We start from the raw sequence: 20,068 nt of genomic DNA, 5'->3' as shown, positions 1-20,068 counted from the left end.
GGAAGGTCGGCATTTGCCCAGGCCAGCCTCCTTCACTCCTGGCACCTGCTGGGCCCCAGGGGGCACACTGGGTGCCCAGAGACAAAGCCAGCAGTGCATCCACGTCCTCCCATTTCATTTTTGTCAAAGTGGGACTGATTTCTGCCCCGGGGCCAGGGAGGAAGGAACACACATTGAGCGCCTGCTGTGTACCCGGCCCACCCAGTACAAGTGGTTTACAGGCACCATTTCACAACCCCCTGGGCTGGCATCAGGAGCCCCATCTGTCAGATGAGGAAACTGAACCCTGAGGACAGGGCAAGAGGACTTGGCCAGGGTGACCCGGCCAGGCACTGGGGTTTCACATCTGAATTTGTATCTCCCGTCAGCTGTGGCCACTTCTGCACCAGCTGACAGAGTCAGCCCGCCTCCCAGCACATCTTCCTGCCAAGACATCCCTCTGTGGGGAGTCACTTATCTGAGCCACGTTAACCTGACAGTGCGCAGAAACCTGGATGAGCCCAAAAGTTGGACAGAGGTTGACCGGTGTATTCACCTGTTGGTTCATTCTTCTAAACACAACAATAGTTCAAGCCCGTAATAAATATTTCAAACCCATCATAATACATCTCTATTATAGACAAGGAACTGAAACCCATTTCTCCCTAAAAAAAAGCCTCGGTTTCCTTTTCTGTACCACAGGGGTCTTGCTAATACCCACCTCACAGGTTGTGAGGCTTAAATTGTTTTTAAAAAGCTTAATGCTTATTTTTGAGAGACACAGGGAGAGAGAGTGTGGGCAGGGCAGGGGCAGAAGAGAGAAGGAGACACAGAATCTGAAGCAGGCTCTAGGCTCCGAGCTGTCAGCACAGAGCCCCATGGGTGGCTGGAACTCAGGAACAACCGGTGAGATCGTGACCTGAGCTGAAGTCTGACGCTTAACCAACTGAGCCACCCAGGCGCCCCACGGGTTGCGAGGTTTAAATGAAATGTTACTGGGGTGCCTGGGTGGCTCCGTCCGTTAAGCCACTGGCTCTTGGTTTCAGCTCAGGTCATGATCTCAAGGTTCAAGCCCCGTGTGGCCCTGCGCTGACAGCTCGGAGCCTACGCGATTCTGTCTCTCTGCTCCTCCCCTGCTTGCGCACATGCTGTCTCTCAAAATAAATAAATATACTTAAAAAATAACACAAATGTTACTATTTGCAAAGCAATTAGAAGTGTCTGAAGCATAGAAAGCTGTCTTAGTGTTAAATAAAACTGCAAAGATATATTTATGCGTTCGGGTGTATAGGATGATGTGATGGAGTAGGGAATCCTGGCTCTGTTACAGCTGAGTGGCCACAGACAAACCACTGCGGCTCTCTGAGCCTCAGTTTCCTCATCTGTACAAGGGGGATGTAATAGTCCCCAGCTCACTTGAGAGTCAATGAAACTGCCTGTTAGGGCGCTGGGCTGCGTGATCGTTCGGTGTTGGCCTGATTTTCGTTTACAGAGAGTTACAGGAGAATAGAGGGGTCGTCCCTTCATCGGGTTTGGTGGGTTGGTGGATGAGTTCCCCGGGTGTACGCCCCTCCCCCCGCCTCCGCCCGCTTGGGGCCGCGCGCCTGCGCGCTGACCGCCTGCGGCTCCCGCAGGGCCCGGTAGGTGGCGCTGTGGGCACTGCGCCCCCGAGGCACAGCCGCGAGTCCCTGCCAGTCCCGGACCAGATCTTTCCGCCTCTGCCCGGGCCCCGCTAGCGTCATCCGGGTGGCTTCCAAGGGCCAAGTGAGGAGCCCCAACTGAATCCTGGTGGGAAAGTTTGAAGCCTCTCAAGCGGAGGCTTTGGGGTTCTGACTTCATTCAGCTCAGCCTCTGTGTCAAAGGTGTATCTTGTTGCTTTTGCTGCTACTTCCCCTACAAGATACCCCTACGAGATACATCTTCTACCTGTCAGGCACCGCCACCGTCGCCACCACCACCCAGCACATTTTGGGGTTCAAGTCCAGGTTCTATAACTTTGTAGCTGCGTGATCCAGGGAAGTCAGTTCACCACGCTGAGCCTCAGTTTCTGCATCTGTAAAATGGGACAGGAACACTTCTACCTAGCAGGAGTACGTAATATAATGGGTGTAAAGTGCCCGACATGTAGAAGATGTTCAAGAAATGGCCTTTATTCATTTTTTAAATGTATTATGATTATTATCATATATATTATGATTTTATATATATATGATGATGATGGTCATTATTAAAATTACTATGGCGTCATAGCGTTTGAACACGATAGCGTTATGGATACACACTAGGGGCTCCTGAAGGGACAACCTGGCCCTTAATGCAGTTAACACGCCCCATGTTCACACACTCCTCATTCTTAAAGATACAGAGCAGGACCCATGTGAACACGCCAGCGGAAAAGCCCAGGAAACATCGTGCAGCCTGGCTGCTTTTCTGACTCTGCCTTGATCTGCTGTGGGACTTTGGGCAAGTTCCTTCTCCCCTCTGGGCTTTAGTTTCCTCATCTATAATATCAGGAGGTTAGATAGTTCAAAGCTCCCTCCCGCTGTCAATCTCCAGGAGCCACCTCGTGTCACTCGTAAGGAGCCCCTGGTATGCACGCGTGATTCCAGTGAAATCAATACTACACCCTCAAGCGGGGACATCAGTCCTTTCTCGTGACCTCTAGGGGAATGACACATGCAAAGTGTTTAGCACAGGGCCTGGCACAGGGTGCTTGATAAAGGACAGTGAGGACGATGACTCGCCCTTCGGCAGCCCTTCATCTAGCCCAGAGAGAACTGTCTGGAAGGCAAGGCGTTCAGCTGCTGTTTGCTGAGCACCTACTATGTGCAAGGCCCTGAGCTAGGCTCAGGGGGTTTTGCAGGGAAAGGACAGATAAGGCCCCATCCTCCAAGGGGCTCCTGCACCACTGGAGGAGACGGAGATGGGGGAGGGCACAAAAGCTCTCTGAGGAGGTGACATTTGAGCTGAGATCTGAAGGGGGAGAAAGAACAGGCCATGAAAAGGGGCTGGCTACAACTAGTGCAAAGGCCCTGAGGCAGGCGGAAAAGCAGCTTGTACTAAGGAGGGAGAGAGGGCAGAGTGGCTGGAGCCTGGAGGTTAAGGTGGGGTGTGGTTTTTGTTTTAAGAGCAAGGGAAGTCATAAGCCTCTGTGAACAGAGGGCGAAGCCAATTCACAGTTTACAAAGCTCTTTCCTAGGATCTCCACGGGTTCTTTTCCTGGACTCAGAAAAGAGGCTATCTCCCCACCCCTCACCTGTGCCTCTTCTTGGCTGAGAAAATGGAGCCCTCATCACAAGTATGTGTGAGTGGGGAGGGGTCCCAGGCCTCTGTGAAAACCTGGGGCCTTCGTCCAGAAAGTGCTAGTTCCCTGTGAGGATTTCACTCATTACTCCAGGGACCTTCACGGACCCCCCAGCAGCCTACCTCGGGACCCCAGCTGGGGAGCCCTGAATCACTCAGACCCCGCTGGCACCGAGGCCTAGATGCCCCCCTCCCTCACCACGCCACAACTCCAGATGAAGGCTATCTTTGAAATGCCAGTGGGCAGCTGAGGCCCAACCACACCCACAGGAGGGTGGCTGTGCCCATGGCAACGGTCCTCTGAAGGGAAGGGCTTCCTTCCCACCTGCTCTCAGGTTTCTGCCCCAGGGAGAATTCCAGAGGAGCCCCATTGAAGGTGTCTGGCCGGGCAGGGCCTCCGGTCTCTGGGCCAGTCACAAGCAGCACTGGGGTGGCCAAAACAGCTGATTTGTCGCCAGCCTCTTGCATCCTGTCTCAGTGGCTTCTTGGCAAATGTGAGGGGATGTGATTTCATGGGGGGCCTGCTGTCTCCTGGGGCAGGTTCCCAGAAGAGACTGTCGGAGACACGGCGCCCTCCCTCCCGGCTGTGTGACCTCAGGCCGGTTCCTTCACCTCTCTGGGTGCGCTTCCTCTCCTGTAGCCGGGAGGAATCCATGAGGAGAAAGCCCTACGCACCACCTGGCACACACCTTTCCCCAGTTGTCTCTTCTGTCTTTTCTTCTCATCGCGGCTTGGGCCCATCCACGCCGTGCACTCACTGGAGAAAGGACAAGAAGGCCGGCCAGAATTTCTCACCTGGACAGCCCCGCACTCTCCAGTCCCATCCAGTGGCTGGGGCAGTGCCAGGTGGCTGCTGTAGGGGTTGCGGGGGGCGGGTGGCGTTTGAATTTAGACGGTGCCGGGTTCAAATCCTGACCGCATCCTGGCAGGTACCTTGGGCAAGGGGTTTCACTGTTCGGAGCCTCAGTGTATCCACCTGCGGAAGGGGCTGGAGAAGACTCCCCGCCTTGAGGCCGTGGGGAGGCGGGGCCTTGAGGCCGTGGGGAGGCGGGGCCTTGAGGCCGTGGGGAGGCGGGGCCTTGAGGCCGTGGGGAGGCGGGGCCGAGAGCCTTGGGTCAGCACGAATCCAGCCCCACGTGGTGGTTTTGCCTGCATCTGTCCGTAGAGAATCGTGCCAGGCCCCCCAAGGACCCACCGGCCCTTGGCCTAACCCAAGCTCTGGAACCGTGAGGCCACCAGCTGGGCTAAGGCAGCGCTGGGAAGAGAAAGAAGGAAGAGGTGGGGCCGCAACAGCATGAGGAGAGAAGTTCCTCCCTGGGAGTGTCGGGGACAGCGGTGCCGGCCGTCTCCTGGGCTCCGTAGCGGTCATCGACAAATTCGAGAATTAACAGCGCCACCGGCACAAGATTCGTGAAGGAATCACAGGGAGGAAGGGGTCGCGTAATGTGAGGGAGGATGTTTGGGCAAACGTCAGAGCGCTTGGCAGGGGATGTTAGGTTGGTCTGGGGCGGGGGTGGGGGTAAGTGTGGTGACATCAGGGGACGAGTTCCTGAGCAGCTACCAGGTTCCACGCTGCTCAGCCCTCAAGAGCACTGGGTTTAATCCTTCCAAGCGTGAGACGTAGGATCGGTTACCATCCCCACTTTACGGATGAAAAAGTGAGGCTCAGAGAAGCAAGGTCATCTGCCTGAGGTCACACAGCCAAGACACATGGGAGAGTCACACCCACATCCTTTTGACCCCAGGAACCACATTCTTTTTTTTTTTTTTTTTAATGTTTATTTATTTATTTTTGAAGGGCAGAGAGAGAGAGAGAGACCTGCAGCAGAGAGAGAGAGAATCTGCAGCAAACTCCACACTGTCAGCCCAGAGCCCGACGCAGGGCTTGAACTCACAAATCGTGAGATCACGACCTGAGCCAAAGTTGGATGCCCACCCAGCTGAGCCCCCCGGGGGCCCCAAAGGACCACGTTCTTTAAAACAAAAAAATGTTTCATAACAGCCATATTGAGATAAATTTCACATACCGTGCAGTTCACCTGTTGAAGGTGTCCTAGTCAGTGGCTTTTAGTATATTTACACTGAGACTGTCACCCATCAGCTCGAGAACCATTGTCGCCACCCCCAAAAGAGACCCAACACGCTTTGGGCCACACCCTCCAAGCCTCGCCTCCCCCCAACCCCTGGCGACCATTCACCTACTTGTCGTCTCTGTAGACTTGCCTGTCCTGGGCATCTCACACAGACGGGATCACGCGACATGTGGCATCCGATGTCTGTCTGGCTTTTTTCCTTTTGCAGGCCCATCCATGTTGTGGCCAGTGGCGAAACTTCATCCTTTCTATCATTGGGTAATTTCCACTGTGTAGTTATGCCACATCGTATTTATCCAGTTACCATCCGAGTTGTTTCTATTTGGGGCTATTACGAATAGCGATGCTATGAACATTCATATTCAAGTTTTTTTGTGTGGACCTATGTTTTCATTTCTCTTGGCTTTATCGCTCGGAGTGGAATTGTTGGCTCCCGTGGTAATCCTACATTTAACATTTGGAGGAACTGCCAGACTGTTTTCTAAAGCAGCTGCACTATCTTACATTCTACTAACAGTGTGTGAGGGCTCCCGTCTCTCCACATCCTCGTGGACATTTATTATTGTCATTTTTTTTTTTTTAACTTGAGAGAAAGAGCAGGGGAGAGGGGCCACAGGAGAGAGAGAGAGAGAGAGAGAGAGAGAGAGAGAATCTTAAGCAGGCTCCACACTCAGTGTGAACCTGGCACAGGGTTCCATCCACGACCCTGCGATCATGACCTGGGCCAAAATCATGAGTTGGACGCTCAACAGACTAAGCCACCCATGAGGCTCTCATTGTCTGTCTTTTTGAGACCATATATTTTTCAAATGTTTATTTACTTCTTAATTTTTTTTTCAACGTTTATTTATTTTTGAGACAGAGAGAGACAGAGCATGAACGGGGGAGGGGCAGAGAGAGAGGGAGACACAGAATCGGAAACAGGCTCCAGGCTCTGAGCCATCAGCCCAGAGCCGGACGTGGGGCTCGAACTCACGGACCGCGAGATCGTGACCTGGCTGAAGTCGGACGCTTAACCAACTGCGCCACCCAGGCGCCCCTTACTTCTTAATTTTGAGAGAGAGAGAGCACACATGCGTGCACAAGCAGGGGAGGGGCAAAGAGAGAGGGTGAGAGAGAATCCCAAGAGGGCTCCTCGCTGACAACACAGAGCCCAGGGCAGGGCTCAATCCTACGAACCATGAGACCATGACCTGAACCGAGATCAAGAGTCTGACGCATAACCGACTGAGGCACCCCATTGTCTTTTTGAGACCATATTTTTACTGGCTGTGCTACCCTGAGTAGAGTCTCCTGGGCGTGAGTTCAAATCCTACCAGCTGTGGAATCTCAGATGAGTAGTCTGTCTGCATCCTTTTCTGGGAAAATGGTATAAGAATCCTTTCCTCCCAGGCTGTCAGGAGATGGGTTGGAGACATCATCAGAGCCGTGCCAAGTGGAAAGTGAGGTGCACCCGTCTTGTTTTCATAACTGGGCACCACCCTCCGGGGGTTGGGGGCAGGTGCACCAGGTGTGAAGTTCCTGAGATGCTGACCCATCTGGTCTACTGATCTCTTCCCGGTGCCCGGACCTGAGTCTGGCATACACTAGGTGCTTGGTAAGTGCAGACCCTGGGTACAGCTCGGGACCTCCCTTTGTGGTAGCGGCTGAACCCCCCTGGGGCTCTCCGGAACCTGTGTGCGCCAGAGGACCAGGCCAGGCTGTAGCCTCTACGGGATTCTGCCTGCGCTAAAGGCCTTGACATTTTTTCCTTCCTTAAGACACGTTCCTTCTGTGTGTTAAGAGCCCTTGTCCTTCCGGGACAGAGGCCAGAGAGCTTCGCCAGTGACAAAAACCGTCACATAATGGCAGGCACATCCTAGCAGTGGCCCTTGTTCACGTTCAGTAAATCCAGCGAGTGTTTGTGGGGTGTCCTAGGCACCTCACTTCCCCTTCCTACTCACCTCTTCCCTGCAAGGCAGACCTCCATGCTCTCGATCAACCAGTATTTTTTATTTTTTTTACTACTTTTTATTATTTTTAAAAGCTTATTTATTTATCTTTGAGAGCAACAGAGAGAGAGAGAAAGTGCAGTGGGCAGAGAGAGAGGGAGACAGAGAATCCCAAGCAGGCTCCGAGCCCACAGCACGGAGCCTGATTCGGGGCTGGATCCCATGAACCATGAAATCATTTTATATACACAGTGGAATATTACTTGGCAACGAGAAAGACTGAAATATGGTGTTTTATAGCAACGTGGATGGAACTGGAGAGTGTGATGCTAAGTGAAATAAGTCATACAGAGAAAGACAGATACCATATGGTTTCACTCTTATGTGGATCCTGAGAAACTTAACAGAAGACCATGGTGGGGGTGGGGGGGGAAGGGAAAAAAAAATGAGGTTAGAGAGGGAGGGAGCCAAAACATAAGAGACTCTTAAAAACTGAGAACAAACTGAGGGTTGACGGGGGGTGGGAGGGAGGGGAGGGTGGGTGATGGGCACTGAGGAGGGCACCTGTTGGGATGAGCACTGGGTGTTGTATGGAAACCAATTTGACAGTAAATTTCATAGTAAAAAAAAAAAATCATGACCTGAGCTGAAATCAGGAGCCTGATGCTTAACCAACTGAGCCATCCAGGCGCCCCAACCAGTATTTTTAAAGTACCTACTAAGTGCCAGAAGCTGGTCCTGCAGCTGCGAACAAGATAGATGTGGGGGTGCCTGGGTGGCTCTTGGTTTTGGCTTAGGTCATGATCCCATGGTTCCGTGAGAACGAGCCTGAGTCTGGGCTCAGTATTGACAGCAAGGAGACTGCGTGGGATTCTCTCTCTCTCTCTCTCTCTCTCTCTCTCTCTCTCTCCCTGCTCCTCTCCCGATCACACGTGCACACGTGCATGCTCTTTCATTCTCTCTCAAAATAAATGAACCTAAAAAAAGAAGACAGATGTGATCCCTTGCTTCATGGAAACCAGTACTATTTTCCAGATAAGGACACAGGCACTGGAAGGGGAGGCTTTTGCTCGTGGCTCCCGTTGAATCAGCGGCAGCCAACATCCCACCTCCTGGACCAAAAAAAGTCACTTCCTTGCATGGGACCTCAGTTGCCCAGTCTGTGAAATGTGGGGCCGGAGGGGCCTAGGTTAGCTACCCTAGTGCTGACGGCTCACAGCTCTAACCCCGGACCTTGGAGGAGAGCAGGTACCCACCAAGGTACCTGCTTGGTGGAGGAGAGCTGGCCCCACCGTCTCCATCAGGCTCCTGGTAGCCAGGATCATCCTTGTCATTTTCTTTTCATTCGAGAGGCACCTCTCTGCAGAAATGGGCCCCAGATTCTCTGCAGAAATGGGCCCCAGATTCGTTTGCCTGATGCCTGCTCCTCCCAGCCAGCAAGGCCCCCAAGCAGAGAGGCTTTCGGCCTGGAAGGCCTGAGGGAGCCTCTTCTGTTTACATTCCTCGCCACAGCCAGATAGCTGCCTGTTTGCTCTAAGATCCTGAAAACCCAGACGGAAGAGCTTCTCTCCCCTCCCCATTATGGAGGGAGCCGCTTCTGGAGAAGCCACACTCCTCTCCAAGCCTCAGATTCCCATCTCTACAGTGAGCACGGGCGATCCCTGCCTCACAGCCTGCTTGGAAGGAAGGTTTACTTGACAAATCTCCCTCCCCACACCCCCGCCACTCTCAATGAGTTAACTATTAGGGTTTATTTTTTTTTTGTAAATGTTTCGTACTGGCGTTTGAACACATCATGTCTGTTCAGGTTCTCCTCTCTCTCCTTCTCTCCCTCTCTCTCTCTCTCTCTCCCTCTGCAGCAATGCCCAAATCCGACTTTCTAGCTGCTGAACCAACACCTCATGGGAGCCATTTCTGTTTGCAGGCTGAGGGACCCCACTGTTTTTGCGGAGCCAGCTCAATTTAAAGAACAGTAATGATAAAGGGGCTAAGAACGTTCCCTGGGCTCTGCAGGGACCTGGTGCTCCCAGCCTCTCCACTGTGGCTGTGGGCTGGGGACATACCTACACCCTACTCTACAGTGGGGACACAGAGGCGCAGAGGTGGAGATGACTGGCTGCTCGGGTAGGGCACAGAGCCACAGCTGTGGTGGGGGGTGCTCAGGGAGCTTGGCTCTGGAGCTCAGGCCCACTGGGCTTCCAACCAGTCCCAGCAGAAGTGAGCTGCCCATCCTGTGGAGGCATTCAAGTAAAAGGCGAGACTGCATGTCAGGAGCTCACCTTCACCATCTAATAAAAAATTTAAAAAACAGGGCGCCTGGGCGGCTCAGTCGGTTGAGCGCCGGACTTCGGCTCAGGTCATGTTTTTCCCCTGCATTGGACTCTGTGCTGACAGCTCGGAGCCTGGAACCTGCCTCTGATTCTGTGTCTCCCTCTCTCTGCCCCTCCCCTGCTCACGCTCTGTCTCTGTCTCTCAAAAATAAATAAATGTAAAAAAACCTTATTATTATTTTTTTTAATTAAAAAACAAAAATTAAAAAAACACACCTTGATCACCTCCTAGGTGCCAGGCCCCTTGCTAAGCGCTGGTAAAGAGGGGAAGAAAGGGAGCTCACGTGAATCTAGCCCCAGACAGCACGGTCTGGATCTCAGATGCCTCCCCTGTGGGACTTGGGGCTACCCCAGGGCAGGGACCCCCGCAGCCGCGTCTGTCGGGGGGCGGGGGGGGGGCTGTCTACCAATGAATGAATGAATGAGCCAATGCCCGGGTGGGAGGACCCGCCAGGCGCCCATTACCAGAGGAGGAGCTGCCCGGGGGTGGCGGGGTCAGGAGCCCGGGAGGGATCTCGGGGGCCCCAGGCAGAGCCCTCCCCGGGAAGCGCCTGTGGCCCCGCGGCCGCGATCGCGACGCCCGGCTTCCCGGGTGGGGGACCGAGCCCGCTCTGCGTCCTCCCCCCACCCCCCCAGCGGAGGCGGCGAGCGGCGGGGGCGGGGGCAGCCGGGGGCGGCGCGCGGCGCTGGAACCTGAGCCGGGGGAGGAGAGTCGCGCGGCGCGGGCGGGCGGGCGCCGGGCGGCCGGGATTCAGGAAGCGCCTCGCGGTCCCGGAGGTGAGTGGGGCCGGGGCCCTCGGGGCAGGGATCCTGGGGAGGGGTGGGGCGGCGCCCCCGGGGACGTCTCCGAGGCTCCGAGGCTCCGGTCCGGGGCGCGGGAAGGAGGCGCGGGGTCCCGCCAGCTCCCGCTGCCCCGCTGCGTGCCCTCGCACCCGCCCCCTCGTCTCTCTCGGCTTCGGTTTGTTTTATCACCTGTGAAATGGGCGCCGGCGTGGGCCTTGGGGTCGCCCGGTCTGCGGGAGGGAGATCCCGGGGTCCCCAAGAGCCAAGCGCAGGAATCAGAGGCGAGGAGGCCCTGCAGCCCACCTTAGAGGCATCCCCATTTCGGGGGGCTGGGAAGGGGCAGTCGGGGGCCCTGAGGTCTGCCTTCTATGGCTAAGCAAGCAGGAGGGAATTGGAAGTCTGGAACTTCCAGAGGCCCACTTCTTCGTTGGCCTCAGTTAGTCCCAGAGACGGCTCTTCCTCCAAGAGGCAGGACAATCTTTAACCTCCGGCTGTGCCTCCAGAGCCTCCTGGGAGGTCCGCCAGGACGGGGAGAGACCTCCCGCACTCCCCACTAGCCTGCAGAGACCCGCCACAGACTGTTGTGGGGGCTGCTCACCACCCCGCCTGCTTGGCCCTGCCCAGCCCTTCGCCGTCTGCCCTCCCCATTTTGCAGATGAGGAAACTGAGGCTCTGGTCGGGGGTGGAGCCAGGTGGAAGTTTTACCCAGGGCTGCGGGGCTCCAGAGCCCTCCCTGCCTGGTGCCCCCGTGGGGCGGGGGCGGGGGTGCCCTGGCTCAGCCTCTACCGCGGGGCTCTGCTGGGGCTGGGGTTGTGTGATGCTGTGTGTGAGCTTTGTTCTGGGAGCTAAGACCCACTCGGGGATTTAAGCTTCGCCACTTTATCTGTGGGGTGAGGATGGGGGTAACTCCATGACCCAAATGAGGAAGTTGAAAAGGTGGTCTCTTTAGAGAGGTCAAGTAGAAGGGACAGGCCTATGTGGGCCCCCCCTGTGCCACCCCAGTTTTGTGTGACCTTGGGTCAGTCCTTTGGCTGTCTGAGAGATAGCTCGTCTGTAAAATGGGGATGAAGTGAGGGCCATCCCAGGGCTGTGGGGAGGACAGACCGCCTGGGAGGAGCTGGGCACACACTCCCAACTCACCCAGCAGCGTCATTGTGCTTGCTTGCTCCAGTAATGAAGAGGTGAAAAGAGGTAACTGGCCATTCCCCCATTTCTCTAGTTGATTCTGTTCGAATAACAGTAGGGAGCCCCTCTTCCCACCTTTGTCGGTGGTAAATCAGAGTGGGGAGGAGCTCCCCAAACAAATGGCAGGCGAAGGTCATGGGCCAAGGCAGGGTCTGGTTTGTAAAACCCCGGGGGTGGGGGGGGGGTCGCTGTGAGAGGAGGGGGTGTGGGTGAGAGCTGAGAAGATGCGCTGGGGAGTGGCTGCGGGCGCCCTGGCAGTTCACCTGGTGGGAGCAGGGCCTTGGCCACCTTCTCCTGGGTCTAGCAAGGCCTCCTGGAAAGCACCCTCCCTCCCCCCTGTGTCGGCCTCGGACCCTGGGCAGGGTCTAGCCGGAGGGCTCTGGCCCCCTCCACCGCCTCCCCCAAACTGGGATTGCCTCTCCTGCCAGCTGTGCCCTCCAGGCAGGTGGGCACCCAGCAAGGTGAACACATAGGGTAGATGGTTGGCAAATGTGTGCTCTCAAATGAATGGGGGCCAGGAGAGAAGTCGGGAAGGGATCGGGGAGGGCTTGATCGAGGTGGGGGTTCAAGCCACACCTTGAAGAATAAGTAAGGGAAAGGGCACTCAGGTAAAGGGAAGGACATTATGAGCAAAGACCTGACCACTACCTGCTGCCAGGTGGGCAAAGCTAGACTTTGTAAGGCCAAGACATTGTTCCGTTTGTCTGGAATGTGTGACGTGACCAGGAAGGGCAAGGGATTGGGCAGGCAGGGGCTAGGTCAGACCCAGAAGCCCTGAAGTCCAGGCTGGGAGGGACATGCCAGATGTGTGGTCTGGAAAGTTCCCTCTGGCTGCAGAGTCAGGGCCAGGCAAGGAGGCCGGTCCCCAGGCTGGAGAAGCCATCCCGGCCCGGGGCCCGAGGCCCAGGATGGCGACTGGAGAGGGGTGGCTGGCAGGCGACGGGGGGGGGGGGGGGGGGGGGGGGGGGGGGGGAGGGAGAGAATCGGGCAGGGATTGGCCTCACTGTGCCCGGCACAGGTCAGGTGCTCCATAAATCTCTACTGCACAGTTGAGTGACTGGACTACATCATTTTGAGAGGGCCCAAGTCCTCTGCGGTCCTTTACCTGTTCCTTGGTGGGAGGGGGAGTTGGCATGGAGTGGGCATCTCGACCTCTCACAGGCCCCTGACCTGCTGTCTGCCTCAGTTTCCCCCATTTGATTCTGGGAAAGACACTGCAGGCCCCTCCCCAAATCACTGGGCCATACAGAACAGCTCCACTTCTCATCACACACCAGATCTGGGGAGCCAAGAGAACATTGCATGCCAGCGGGCCCTCTGGAATGCTCCACATGGCCCATTTGGAGTGGAATTCACCTGTTAAAGATTAATTCAGATCTCTTGAGATACCTGTGGCCCTAGGCCCCAAAGCTGGTGCTCTGATCACTGCGTTCTGCCTGGCTTAAGCCAAACCTGGGCCGCATTAGTAGTCCTTATGATGGTCGCGAGCATTTATTGAGCGCTTACTATGTGCCAGGCACTGAGCCAAACACTCTTAGTACATTTGGATATGAAACTATTATCGTTCCCATTTTTGAGAGGGCAGAGCTGCGATGTCTGGGTAGTGAAGCCGCTTGCCCAGGGTCTTTTAGTTGGGGAGGGGCAGAGCTGGGATCTGAGCTCCGTTTGTCTGATTCCAAAATCCATGCCCTTAACTTCCAAGGTGGCCTGTCCCCATTTGTCCCGTCGTGAAGTCACGGGGAAGAGACTCTGCGGTGTAGAGAGAAGAATCTGGATTGCTCAGACAGGCCCTGCTTTAAGTCCTAGGTCTCCTGCTCCTTCTCCAGGGAAGCTTGGGCAAGTCACCTGGCCTCTCTGAACCTCAGTTTCCTCTTCTGTCAAATGGCGCTCTCAGATGCCACTTTGCAAAGACAGTCTGAGGCACACGGGTGGGGCTCCGGAGCACCGTCTTCATCCTCATCCTGTTCCAGGACACGTTTTCCTCCAGCTCGTCCCTAGGGCACCCTCTGAGAGCCCCTCTGTGCCAGGCAGGTGGGCGGAACGTAGCAGGGGCAAAGCTAGACTTGCATTTGGACAAAGGACGATGCCTTTTCAGCCGTGAGATATTTACGGGCATTGACTGAGTGCCAGGAGCCCGTCAACGTTTCCTGCTTTCCTGATTTAATGCTTTAAAGACTAAGGCTGGAGGGGGGGCCTGGATGGCTCAGTCAGTTGAGCATCCGACTCTTGATCTCAGCTCAGGTCTTGATCTCGGGGTCGTGAGTTCAAGCCCTGCATTGGGCTCCACAGGTGTGGAGCCTACTTTAAAAAATAAATAAATCCATAAAAATAAACACAAAAATACTAGGGCTGGAACCTGGCTATCTGGTTTAACTCCCGGCTTTTAGTAAGTTCCCTTACTCCCTGGGCTGTGGTTTCCCCATCTGAAAAATTGGGATAATACGAGTGCCTGTTCTGTGGGGTGGATGTGGGCAGTCTCCAATGCCACATAGTGTGTCACCTGATGTTCACCTCGATGATGTCACAGCCTTGCCCCCACTGGAGATGGGCAGAGGACGGAAGCTGAAGCTCATTTTATGGCTGAGAAAACCGGGGCTCCAAGGGAGAAGCAAGCGACTCTGGTCCCCTTGGGTCCCTGGAAAGCCCGGTGGCCAGTTCAGCTTCCACTTTGGACCAGCCCCTCTTAGAGTCAGACCCACCTTGGTCCCCATTCTAGCTCTGCCACTTGCTGCTGTGTGATCTCAGGTGGCAGCTTGACCTCTCTGTTCCTGGGGCTGCCACCCAGGATTTGCTGGAGGTTGGAGCTTCGTCAGCTTGAGGGGGATTTGGGTCATTCTGGCCACTACCCTTGCCCCAGCCTGGACTCCCCCCCTGCCTGGGTTTCCCTTGGGTCCCGTGAACTGGCACGCTGGCCAAACGGGAACGAGGAAGGGAGGCCAGGCCCTTACTTTCACCGTGACTCTGACTTCCTTCCTGCCTCTGAGCCCCTTCCTGATCATTGGCTTCCCCTTTCTGTCCCAAGCCCTGGCCACTGCTGTGTGACCCCAAGTAGGTCACCTCACCTCTCTGAGCATGTTTCTTCATTGGTGAGGGAGCATCAGACACCGCGCCATGGGCATAGGAAGCCCTCCATAAAAGGTCTTGGGTCTGCTCCAGATGAGGTCAGAGGCTGGGAAAGACTGCAGAAGGAGGAGAGGGTGTGGGGGGCAGACAGGAAGGCTATTGACCAAATGGGAATACTCTTATTTTTCTTTGGGTGGTGAGTAACGGCCGCCCGCCCTGCCACCCCCCTGCACAAAGGGCTCCTCAGTCTCACCGGCGCCTGTTTTTCCCTGAGGGTGGAGTGGCCTGGGTTCCACCCAGCTGACCGGGAGGGTGACCACCTTCTGGGATGGTTCCTCATGTGTGTGTACTGGTGGTGGTGGGGGGGGGCACTTGTAACACATGCCCCGAGTGTGCCCCACAGGCTCAGGGGAGACCCCTGTGGGCAGGGGGCCAGTGAACCTCAGGCCAGGGACCTGTCGGCCCGGTTCACCCCTGTCTCTTGCAAAGACGAGGAGCTCAGGAAAACCTGTAGACGTAGGGAAGGAAGAGAGGAAGGAAGGAAGAGAGGAAGGAAGGAAGAGAGGAAGGAAGGAAGGAAGGAAGGAAGGAAGGAAGGAAGGAAGGAAGGAAGGGTGGGAAGGAGGGAGGCAGAGGTGACTGAACAGACAAATTAACAAGGCAGGGGCATCAGAAAAAAACACCTACTCGAATTCAGACTCTGGCTGAGACGGAGTGGGTTTGGGGAAGTGTCCTGGTCTGCGTGAGCCTCAGTTTCCTCACCTGCAAAACGGACTCATGATTAGCTGTCGTCCTCATGGTGGGTGTGGGTCTCACAGGTCAGAAAGCCCAGCACACTGTAAGTGCTCCATAAATTATCTGTTAAAGGTTGGGAGAGAGGCAGGACGTTAGCCACCTAGGCAGGTAGTTGGGCAGAGGTCCCTCTGTGTCCATTCCTTCATTCGTTCATTCAGCAAGTATATCTTGAGCAGCGACTAAGTGCCAGGCCCTGTTCTGGGCCCTGGGGACTCAGTGGTGACCGGACAGAAAATTTCCTTTTATTCCCCCACAGCCTTTGGGGCTGCACTTTATTTTTTTTTTTTAGTTTGTTTTGATGTTTCATTTCTTCTTGAGGGAGAGAGAGCACAAGTAGGGGAGGAGCAGAGAAGGAGGGAGACAGAAGACCTGAAGCGGGCTCCGTGCTGACAGCACAGAGCCCGACGCGGGCCTCCATCCCACGAACCATGAGATCGTGACCCGAGCCAAAGTCGAACGCTCAACCGACTGGGCCACCCCCGGGGCTGCCCTCGATGAGGCTCTGACACCCATGATGAACAAGCAACCCAGCAGTGGGTGCTGTGATTAGCTTCCTTCTAGAAAGGAGAAAACGGAGGCTCGGAGAGGTGAAGTGACCCATTCGGGGGGGGGGGGGGTCACACAGCTACTCAGCAGCAGAGCCAAGGTTCAGACTCCAAATCCCAGCGCCTCACTACTGCACCACCTGCCTGATGAACTCCACGGGGTGCGGCTGTAGAAGGGTGACCCCAGAGAGAGGGCTTCGTAGGGTGACCCCAGAGAGAGGGCTTCGTAGAGCCTAAAGGGATGAACTCACATGGGGTTAAAAGCAAACGGTTGGAATCCTAGCCACAGTCCCTTCTTGTTGAGTTGCTACCTCGGCTGGGTCCCTTGTCTCTCTGCGCCTCGCTTGGCTGCTGTGTAAAACGGGGATAACGATAATGCCTCCCTCACGGGAGAGGCAGATGTAAAGGCGCTCGGTGCCTGGTGGGTGTTGGGTAAATAGCCCCCTCCCCCGCCCCGCCTCCACTCTGCCGGGACGTGGTTCACTCGCGTGGGAATGGAGACAATAATATCTAGTATCTAACTTCTGGAGTCATGACTTGGATTAAGACAGAACGGTGCTGTGTGGAAGGTGCCAGTGAGGGCAGGCCCTGCTAACCGTGGGATCTCAGGCACCAGCCTCGGCCATGACTTTAAGCAGTTAACCAGAGACACAGCCTGCTGTTGGCACAGGCTGCTGCTGGTGAGGCGGGCTGGGGCAGAGAGAGGGTCTCAGACTGGTTTTCTGCTCTGCGTCAGGCTCCCTTCCCAGGCCCGGTGAACCCATTCATTCCCTGGGTATCTGCTCCCTCCTCTGACTTGGCAGCCTCAGGCCTTTTGCGCATGAGAATGAGGAGGAGGGATGCCTGCATGGGTGGGTGGGGGGTCTTGTCCCCTTGTCCCCTCCCAGCTGGGAAATGGGGCTGTTTGGCCTCCCAGAGATGGTGAGAGAAGGACATGAGGGGCCAGAAGACCTTTTTGGAAGGCGAGGTCTCCAAGCACGGTCCTGAGCCCTGGCCTTGGAGCCAATAAGTCTGGGTCCAAGCACCCGCTCTGCCCTGCCCTCTGCAACAGGGCCACCATGTTCTTGAGCCTCTGCTCTGGGCCAGACCCTCTGCTGGACCCTTTACACCTTCTTAATCCTCATGACCATCCCATGTGGGTTTTTCTTTTAATGTTTATTTTTTTGAGAAGCAGAGGGGAGAGGCAGAGAGAGAGCGAGAGTGCGTGAGAGAGAGAGAGAGAGAGAGGGAATCCCAAGCAGCTCTGAACTGTGAGCACAGAGCCCAATGCGGGGCTTGAACCCATGAACCACAAGATCATGACCTGAGCCGAAGTTGGACGCTTCGCCGACTGAGCCACCCAGGCGCCCCACGATATCCCCGTGTTATACCAAGGAAACTGAGGCTTGGGGAAGGAAGCCACTTGCCTAAGGTCACCAAGCCAGGAAGGGGAGTTGAGATGTGGTGCACGTACCACACAATTCACCCTTTCAGAGTGTGCAATTCAGTGGTTTTTTAGTGTATTTGGAGTTGTACGTACATTCCCACCACCTAGCTCCAGTGTGTTTTCATCACCCCAAAAAGCACCCCCTCCCCCTCGGCAGTCCCCATCCCCGCGCTCTCTCCCGCCCCCTGCAGCCGCCAGCTCTGTGTCTCTATGCATTCGCCTCTTCCGGACATGTCACGTAAATGGAATCGGACAGCGTGTGGCCTTCTGCGATCCACGGCACACGCTCTTAAAACCACCCAGCCATACTACCTCCTGGTGGCCCCTACCCCAGGGCTCGGGCCCCTTGGACGTGAATGGCTGCCCGCGAAAGCTCAGGGAGATGTTTGTGCACAGTCAGGACCCCTCCAGCCAAGGACCCGCAGCATGACCGAGTGACTGCGGTGGCCCCACGGCCTTGCCCTCTCTGGGGCCTGATGAGTCACCCCCAGCCTTGCCCCGCCTGGGTGGTGTGAGCTTCAGAGGGGTGCCCTCCTGGGTGGGGGGGGGCGGCTACAGGACACTGGGGCTCTGTCTGCGCCGGACAGGCGGCCGCTGTGCAGCAGACAGGAAGCGGGCTGGGCCGAGACCTGCTAGGTAAATATGGGCTGGCTGGGGAAGGTGCCTGGCATGGCGTGATGCCCCCTGCGGCCACCGCCCGCCAGGGGCCAGGGAGCCTCGAACAGCCTGGCAGGCAGCAGGCTTCGCCTGGCCAAGGGGCCGAGCTCGCAGCCGGCTGCTCCAAGGTGGCTGCCAGAGTCCCAGGCTCTGGGCCCAGCCACTCCGCCCTCCCCGGCAGGCATACATACCTCCCTTGGTCCTACATCTGTTCATCCACCCTTTGATGATGACAATGATAATAATAATAATACAGCGATGTCGAGGACGCTAACAACAGCATTCTTTATGGAGTGTGCCTTCTCCAGGTGCCGGGCTCGGTATTTCGCGCACTATCCTATTTCAGCCTCGCAATAGTCCCCTGGGGTGGGTGCTGTCACCATCACCAGGTACAGGTGAGGAAATCGAGGCACAGGAAGGCCAGGTGACTTGCTCAGGGGCGCACCGCTGGCGAGCTGGCCATCTGCCTCGGGGCCCGTGGTCCCTACTGCCCACCCAGCGCCGCTTTCCCCACCCCCTCCTTCCGCCCTTCCCTTCGGGAGTCCCCAGTCTTTGTAAAGTATCCACTGAAGGCACAGGTTCTGGGACCACATGCGTTTGAATCCTGCTTCCCCCTCTCAGGAGCTGGGCAACACTGTCGGAGTGACTCTACCTCTCTGAGCCTCAGTTTTCTCACCTGGAAGGTGGGGGTGGGGGTTGGACAGAACTGGTGTTTTCTCTCCAGGATCCCTGTTTTCTTAACCCTTTCCCCACCCACACCGCCCCTCCAAGACTGACCTGGAATGACTGGTGCTCACAGGCGTGTTTATTCCAAGGGGACTGCAGGAAATGGGGGCCCCAAAGATGCGGCATAGAGCCCCAGGTTGGAGGGGGGAGGAAGTGCCCTGGGTCTGTCTGGGAGCCCCATACTACCCCCCCCCCCCCTTGCTCTGCCTTCTTCCCACCCACCTACCCATCTTTTCTTCCTCCATCTTCCTCCTCCCCTGCTTCAGGCCACATCAGTCCCCCGTGCCTTCTATGCTCTCTTGTCCCCACACTTTGGACCTTGCTGTCTCTGTCCCAGCTGTCAGGCCCAGGCCAGACCCCCTCCTCCTTGCAGCCTGTCCCCATCCCTGTCAAAGGATCTGCAAGCACCCTCCAGGGGCTTCAGAAAGACCCTGCCTTACAGTTTACGAAAGCAAGTATTTATCGATGTCCCATTCTGCCTCAGCCCGGTGCTGGATGCTGGGGAAACAACAGACACAAAGTAGTCCCTCCCTCGTGGAACTAAAACTCCAGAGAAGAGCGAAGATGAATAAAGGAATAATACAAGTAAATGCACAAGTTTAATCCTGGGAAGAGCTATGAAGGGAGGCGTAGTTTGCTCTCAGAAAGAGGAGCAAGGAAGCTAGTTTAGACTGGAGGTCAAGGAGGCTTTTCACAGGAGGTGCCTGTGAAGAGGGGGACCTGAGCAAGGGGACCCAGCCAGGGGGGAAAGAGGGGACAGCCCTGGCTAAGGTCTGGAGAAGGAAAAATCCCTCTGTCTCCCCCTCTCCCAGACTCTTACGAAGCTCCAGTCTTTTATGTTTCCCCAGGCGCCCTGCAAACAGGTGGCACTCAACAGATGCCCGTTGGAGTGAATCGATCCCAGGAGGGAGGGGACGGAGAGGAACTAGCTCCCTGGAATTCTTCTCCCTGGGGTGGAGTGGCCCTGCACGCCCAAACTTGCCACCAGATTTAAGCAGCTTTCCTGGGTCATGGAATCAGGAGGATGGGATTTGACAAATATGTGCCAGGGTTTCCATGAGATCAGGCAAAGCCACGGGTAATGGTGAGGATGGGCCCCTTCTTCCACCTTCCGCGCGGGGAGGGGGCAGGCAGATGGTGCAGGAGGCCCCCGCCCCCACTGGGTCTGAGATTCTCAGAGAGAAGGTGCCTGCCGTTCATGGAGCGTGTAGTTCGCTATTTATTGAGGGCTTACTCTGTGCCAGGTGCTGGA

At 56.1% G+C, this 20,068-nt stretch overlaps 1 protein-coding gene across 3 annotated transcripts in view; it reads left to right on the top strand.

The window, feature by feature from the left end:
• Nucleotides 1-10,256: 10,256 nt before the first annotated feature.
• The window catches only part of TRPV4 (transient receptor potential cation channel subfamily V member 4), a 40,024-nt gene continuing 30,212 nt past the window's right edge, over nucleotides 10,257-20,068 (top strand). For all 3 annotated transcript variants that reach the window (XM_053206762.1, XM_053206761.1, XM_027044066.2), the window contains exon 1: nucleotides 10,257-10,413. The gene's annotated coding sequence lies outside the window, so the exon portion shown is untranslated. The remainder of the gene's footprint in view (nucleotides 10,414-20,068) is intronic.

Source organism: Acinonyx jubatus, chromosome D3 (assembly GCF_027475565.1).
Source record: "Acinonyx jubatus isolate Ajub_Pintada_27869175 chromosome D3, VMU_Ajub_asm_v1.0, whole genome shotgun sequence".
Taxonomy (NCBI): Eukaryota; Metazoa; Chordata; class Mammalia; order Carnivora; family Felidae; genus Acinonyx; species Acinonyx jubatus.
This window is presented reverse-complemented; position numbering and strand designations above follow the sequence as displayed.